Source organism: Dipodomys spectabilis, unplaced genomic scaffold (assembly GCF_019054845.1).
Source record: "Dipodomys spectabilis isolate Male_0828 unplaced genomic scaffold, ASM1905484v1 ptg000054l, whole genome shotgun sequence".
NCBI lineage: Eukaryota > Metazoa > Chordata > Mammalia > Rodentia > Heteromyidae > Dipodomys > Dipodomys spectabilis.
The window spans coordinates 8671347-8679044 of NW_024870731.1; the positions used below are offsets into that span (position 1 = coordinate 8671347).

The following is a 7698-nucleotide window of genomic DNA, read 5'->3' on the forward strand; positions in this document are numbered from 1 at the left end:
GAGCCACCAGCACCCACTTGCAAATAATATTTACAAATAATGCCTTTAGATAGATAGTTCCAGAGTCTACAATAGCAATTTGCTTTCATTAGCTAAGAAGAATGTTAATTCTCTTGGGTGAGATTTAATGCACAAAGAAAATAAATACTTTATCTCCTGAACTGAAATAACTTCCAGCATCAATCTGCCAGCATTCTATCACAACCTTCAGGGCATTTGAACCACTAAATGGCCCTACTAGTTCAGGTATAGGTGATTTCCTACTGGAAAATAACTGATGTATGAGCCCCTCCCTTATGGTTTTCTTAGCATTGAGTCAACTTGCCAGCTTGCCTTATGCTATAAACCTGAAGGACAAACTCATGAACCAAACATCAGCTAACAACCTCCTGACCTCTACCTCCATGCATCCTGCCACAGCCTTGGACTTCCAGAGCAGCTCAGTCTTCTTGCTCCCTATTTTTCAAGTTCCTTCTGAGCAGCCATTCATTTCCAGCCCCAATCTTGCTTATTCCTCTGTGCTGTCATAACTTCACCAAATTTACCTTGAGAATCCTTGGAGGCTAAATTTCAATGTCCTGGATGTAAGTAGAAAAGTCTGTGCATTGTGATCTTTTGCTTGTGGGACCTCCCTGTGGCATTAAATCCTAAAACCTGAATCTCAGCTCTGTAACTGAAACCTGAATCTCACATCTGTAACTGACATTTCTCTCTATTTTGAAGTCTTCATTCATCCAAGAAGAACAATCCCATATATTAAGGAGCATACAACTGAGATATTGAATAGAAAATTTGTCACTAAAACACATCACTATCAAACAATTGCTCTAATCTAGAGGACAGTGAAACATTTAAAAATGGAGTGGTTAAATAATAAACTACGGAGATTGGAATGAAAAGATTAGATTCTGGAACAGACATGATGTCCTGGGTGAAGAAGTCAAGGTAAATAATGCAATTTCACTGAACTCCATTTGTATTATCTGAGAAGTTCATTTACTCAGCCAGTGTTTATTGCAAGTTTTGTATGAGGCAGACGCTTCTTGAACTGTGGGAAACATTAATAAACCAAACAGGCAAGGATCACTATCCTCCAGGGATGCAATGACTGTAAAACCTAGCTCACAGCATTATAGTGAAGATAAAGAGAGCTACTTAAAACACAAAGCATCTTATAAATACAGTATGTCCCACAGAAGTTAATGCTGCCTGCGCTGTTGGAATCATAAGCAATCATACATGGCATATAAAACTTCATGAAATAATTGCATGCTATGGATATAAAATACTATGCACCATCACACAACCATAGAGTTAAGAGTTAAATGTGAGTGTCCCATTTACAGCAACTCTCTTTCATCACCTGTCAAAGCAACTTAGTATGTTGGGACACCAAGTATAGGGTGCTAGATGGGTAAAAGCAGAGAACCGTAGGGATTTAAATGTAATAATGAAACTAATAACCAGTCTTCTGTATGTACTCAGGTATTTGTATACCAATGTTGACAGCAGCAATATTCATGAGAGCCAAAATGTGGAAATAACCCACACTGGAAATACTTGCTGACCGATAAATGGATAAACATATGTGGTGGCTACACAGAGTTGAACATTAGTAGCCTTGAAAGAGGGATAGAATTCTGTTCCATGCAAGTACCACATGATTGAACCATGAGAATATTGAACTAAATGAAATAAGACAGGCACAAAAGAACATACGTTGTATTATACTTGTAATCATATTAGGCACCTAGCCAAATCATAGAGAAAGAAAACAATGATGGTCACCAGGGACTGAAGAGAAAGGAGGATGGGTAAGTTTTGTTTTATGAGTGCAGAATTTCAGTGTGGGAAGATGAAAAAGTTTTAGAATAGTTGGTGATAATGGTTACACAACATTATAAATATAATGCCACCAAAACAAACAACTTAAAATTAATTAAGATGGTAATTTTTTGTATATTTGAGCACTAAAAGAAAAAAAAGATCTTCCTTTTGTTATCATCACATTCCAGAAATTTTGAGAAGTTGTCAAAATTCTCAATCCCCCTAAAAATCTTTTTTATACATTTTATTATAAAAATACTGTACAGAGGGTTTACAGTTACATCAGCAAGGTAATGAGTACATTTCCTATCAAGTATTACTCTTGAGATGTAAAAAGACAAGATAGATAGATAAATAGATAGATAGATAGATAGATACATACATACATACATACATACATACATAAATACATAAATACATAAATACATACATACACAGACAGACCCATGATATATAGGATATATACATATACATATACATATATATATATATATATATATATATATATATGCATGTACCACCAACTATTCAGGAAAGCAATACCTGCTTTTTTTCTGAGTAGAGTGTTTTGGAACCCACTTGGTCCATGAATCAACATCACCACTAATCAAACAGAATTTTTAGTTGCCATTCTATGAGAATACCATATAACCCTGTGACTATATGATTATATCATACTTGTGCATATTTTATATTGTATTATTTAATATTCATTTGTGTCCTCCTTAAAATGGTATCTTTTAATTATTACTTCTTAATAAACCTTGTATATTACATAGAAGTCAGTTTGGAGGAAACACAGCTATACTGTCAGACTCCAACATATGTAGATTCAGTTACATGTGCTTATTTTTGAGAGAAAATCCATAGTAGCCAGAAACAATTCCACATAATTCAGACACAATCTTAGTCTCTGGTACCTTTGGTACCACAAATTCACAAATACATTAGATTTGAGCTTGGCAATAATTTAGTGTCCATAAGAACCTAGAAATAAAACAGGTTAACTCAATTTTAGTAATTAAATTTATGGTAAAAATTCTGCTCCATAAGTACAGGTTTTTATATATGTATATCTATTTCACCATTGTTACAGAAAATTGACTTGATAAAACAAAACTAAATTAAGCCAGAATTACATTAATTTTATTTTATTTTCTAAATAGCTGCTTCAGCTAAGATACCCTTAGTGGAAATATCCATTTTATGCTTTATTTAACTCTATAGAATTTCTCTCTCATTTAAGTCTAAGTATTAAACTGCTTCATCTGGATTTTTCTTTTGTTGTTTACTTATTAGTTTGCCAAAGAAGCAACTTGGCTGATACTTTCTGGTTTCTTTTTATGCATTCAAAGCTTCTGAAATGCAAGGACCATTTGGATTGGCCAGACCCAGAACAAAACAAAACATATCTTATTGCAAAGCTCTTATTTCTCCATTTCCCTTTGGATACAAAGAATTCTCATAAATGTATTGCCAGCAATTCAGGTAAACAACTCATCTTTTATTCTGAGTAAAGTGTTCTTGTTGGAACCCAGTTTAGAATCTTGTTCCATGATTCAGCATTATTACTAATCAAACCGGGGGGATTTTTATTCAGTATTTTCAAAGAATATTGCATACTAAAAGCAGAATGCCTGGCTAGCTGTTGTTGGCTTCCAAGGACACTCAGTGCCACACATTCACATTTATTTTTAGATCTCCATTATCACACAGTGGTGCATGACAAATAACCACAAAATATTACTGCTATACAACAATTGTGTAGTGCCCATGCATCTGGGGTGGTTGGATAGGTGTCCCTACTGCTCTTTGCCAGCTACCAAGTCATCTATGTTGTCTTTGGCTAAGGAGAGCAGTACAACTCAGCTCTTACATTTGCATATTACCACACACTTCACAATCTAAACCAATTTATTTTCCCAACTCTGTAGATCAAACACGTGAGTTGTCTTCATTGGATTTTTTGCTCCAATTTTCTTACAAGCTATTGGTCAACTAGGCTCTTACTATAAGGCTCTCAGAAGAATGTACTTCCAAGCTCCTTCTGACTCCTGGAAGAACCTGTTTCCTTCTAGCAGGATATTTTCTGCTAGTATGTTATGATTGCTTAGCACCTGATTGTTTCACCCACATAACCCAAGCTATTCTCCTTATTTTAAGGTCTGAAGAATCAATCTGAAAAAATCTATTTTGCTACATAACATAAATACCCTCCAGTCCCAGAGATTTGAGTGTGGACCCTATTGGAGGGCCATGGTATCCAATATGGCCTAGCCTGATGACTTGAAGAGGTCATGAGAGAGGATAAGGCAACTCACTTACATACTTTCCAGCATACAATGACTGAGGAAGCCACTAGGTATTGCCTAGGGTGGGAATGGGGGACACTACACAGTTAGATGGCAAAGGGTGTGGATATGAGACGGCAAACAAAAAAAGTCCATTTTCATGGTCTACCATAGACCCACTAAAGATAACAGTGATACAGTGTTTGGTTTGTTAGTTATCCCTGAACACCAGGTGGTAGATAAGAGTAATGTCTCTACAGCCTAAAGGTTGGTCACAATGCAGAATCCACCACAGTTTCCCATTAGCCTAGCTGAGGGAGTTGTTCATGGTGTTGAAAGTGTCAACCATTTTGCTCCTCACTAATGTGGGGTGTTAAGTGAAGTTCAAACCAAAATATATAGGCCTTTTCTGTTCGTAGTTCATGCCTGTAATCTTAGCTACTCAGGAGGATGAGATCTGAGAATCATGGTTCAGAGCTGGAAGTAGAACTGTGGTTCAAGTAGTAGACTAGGCTTAACCTATTAACTTCAGGGACAGAATCCAGGCCCCAGACCAACACACACACACACACACACACACACACACACACACACACACCCATACCTAATATTCTATGCCAAAAATAGCCCTAAAGAATTAGTATATGCCAATCCCTGAAAACTCTACTCTATCATTATATCTCCTACAATACATGCTTTGTATACACAACACATACACAAATTGATGTTATAAAACTTAAGCTCATACATCTAGAAAATGGTAGAGTCTGCTTATAGACTTGGAATGTTAATAGGTATTTCATAAAAATGAAGGTTCTATTTTAGATTCTTGCAATTTATTTAAAGTATCAGGCCATATTGAGTTACAGGGGGAAAGTTGTAAATTTAACTTTAAAGCATTTACCCTAAAGGCTGCGGCACAGAACAAAAGCCATACCTACAATGGGTGGGGTTCAATTAATCATCATGTGCTGAATGTATACTATGTATAAAGCTCTAGTGTAATGCTCTGGGACTTTTAAAGAAATGTCACTGACTTAAGCATTGCTAAAACTTAAATAAGAAGCCCTAGTAACCACAACTATTATAGGGTAGTAGCTCAATAAATGAGTGCTGATTGGCCAAGATATATACAAACAATACCAATAGTGATACTGTAGCATAAATGTCACATGTATAAGGGTGACAGGGATTCACATCTGGGGAGATAAGCTCCCCTTCAAAGAAAGTGTGTATGGATATGGACACACAAAAAGTCTGAAAAGAAGACAGGGTTTTTCCAGAAGAAGCTTAAAATTTTCATTCTGTAAGCAACATGTTTAGAGACTGGTGTTACATTTGTGCCTCTCTTCATTTATCCATCTGCCCACTCAGTCATTCATCCACTTGAAACCTTATTAACAGATTATTAGCCTTTACCTAGGTCTTGAGGTTATAGTGAAGAATGATGGGTTGAAGCAGGATGCAGGAGGCTCACATCTGTAAACCTAGCTACTAACGAATCTGAGGTCTGAGGATCAAGGTTCAAGACAAACCAGGAAAGTCCAGGAGACTCTTATCTCCTATAACCACCAGAAAAAAAGCTGGAAGTGGAGCTGTGGCTCAAGTGGTAGAGCACCAGCCTTGGGAGAAAAAAAAAAGCTCAGAGACATAGTGTGTGGGAAAGGGACAGACATCATGCAAATAAACACACCGTCAAATTACAGATTGCAGTCTTACTGAGCAAACTCGTTCTGTGAGAGAGAATAGTAGAACAGGAAGGACCTTATTTTACACTAATTACCCTGGGGTTCCCTGAGAGGATTATTTTGGCTGAGATCTCAGGCATGAGCAGTCAGCTGTGAAGAAAGCTAGGGGACAACAGCTCAGATAAAGAGGATTGCTGCTGCAAAGGATAGAGAAGCTGAGAAAGATACTAATAATGAGCTGGGCGAGATTACATTATTAGAGAATGGAGAGATGGAAAGGACCAGACAATGTTACCAGCCTGCAGAATATTTTGAGTGAAGGTAGGGAGGAGAAATCAGGAACAAAGACTGAAGATAAGGAAAGGGAAGAAAATAATAGAGCAGCACAGTAGTCAGGAGGGCTCAAGGTGTTTTTGTTGTTGTTGTTTTGTTTTGTTTTTTAGGAAAAGGAGGCAAATTGACTGGAACATGCCTACTAGCTACTAACCTAGATGTGGAGAGAGAAGAAGTGATCATTGATTCAGGTAACACTGGAATTTTCAGTGAACTTGGACAATTTCTATGGAATGGCAGGCATGAATAGCTCAGCAGAAGTAGAGAGTCATGGTAGGTGATGTGCATATGATCTGAATGTTGGTATTTCCAGTATTTATATGTTGGAACCTATTGCTCAATAGGCTGGTACTATGGGAGGTAATGCAGGCATGGGATCTCTGCTCTCATGAGTAGAATTAATCTTGTTATAAAGGTTGAAGGGAATTATCTACCATGAAGTGATGTAAAAGGTGGCATCTTGGATGCACAGACCAAACCCTACTAGACACTGAATCTATTGGTATCTTGATCTTGGACTTGCTACCTCTCAAAACAGTGAAAGATAATTTTCCACTGTTGATAGATTACCCAGGCCCATGTGTGTAGTTCGGGCTACCTAAATGGACTGTGACATCTATTTGAGTAATTTTAGCATTGTTACATCTGTATGTTCCTTTAACCCAGAACATTTCTCAGTGGAACCCTAGGGATGCTGAGAAATTACTTTCAGGATTGCTGCTCTACAGGAAGAAGGAAAAGTCATTTCCACTCAAGCAGTTCTGTTGTTAACTAACTTACCTATCGGGTTCTCTGAATGTTTCACTTGAAACAGCAGGGAAGATTTAAAAGCATCCTCCTTGAAGATGAATGTTTCTGAGTCCCAGGCATCTTTTCTTCCCCCGTTCTGATCTCTTTAAAATGGTCTTTTATAAATTATTATTTTGTATAGTTGTTATACAGTTGTTACAGCTACATGAATCAGTACAGTTCTTTTTGAACCAAGTGTCCCCTTTCATTACTCTCTCGCAGTCTTTCCCTTCCATCCCCACCCATATGATATCCAGTTCATTTTCTACAGAGTATCCGGTGAGTATAACTGTTCTATTTGTTCATCTTTGTTCCACCCTTTATGTGCCCTCCCTTCTCCCAAATACAAACAAAGAAAAGAGAACAAAAACAGCAATGATGGCAACTAAAGAGTGTCTCTTGTTTCCTTCTTTGGAGTTCATTTCATAGAATATTATTGTATATGATCAGATAACCATAGGTATTGAGCCTTAGTCCACTACTCTCATGCTTAGCCTCCTTTGCCCTCTGTATGTTAATGACTAGAGTCCTATATAATTTATCATGTCCTAGTATTATTTCTTATATATTTTTTATTGTAAAAATACTGTACAGAGGGGTTACAGTTATATGAGTGAGATGAGTACATTTCCTTTTGAGCCTTGTTACCTCTTCCTTTGCTTTTCTCCTACCGACTCCCCAGCAACCCACCCCCTCCGCCAAGTTGTAAAGTTCATGTTCAACATAGTGTCTTGACATCTCATTGTTACAATGGGCCAACTTGTATCCTT

The 7698-nt window shown here is 37.2% G+C and overlaps 1 long non-coding RNA gene across 1 annotated transcript; it reads left to right on the forward strand.

The window, feature by feature from the left end:
* Positions 1-3188: 3188 nt before the first annotated feature.
* LOC122108161 lies at positions 3189-7188 on the forward strand. The gene is made up of 3 exons (XR_006147491.1): positions 3189-3315; positions 6250-6330; positions 7151-7188. It is a non-coding gene; the product is annotated as an uncharacterized LOC122108161 (long non-coding RNA).
* Positions 7189-7698: the final 510 nt, after the last annotated feature.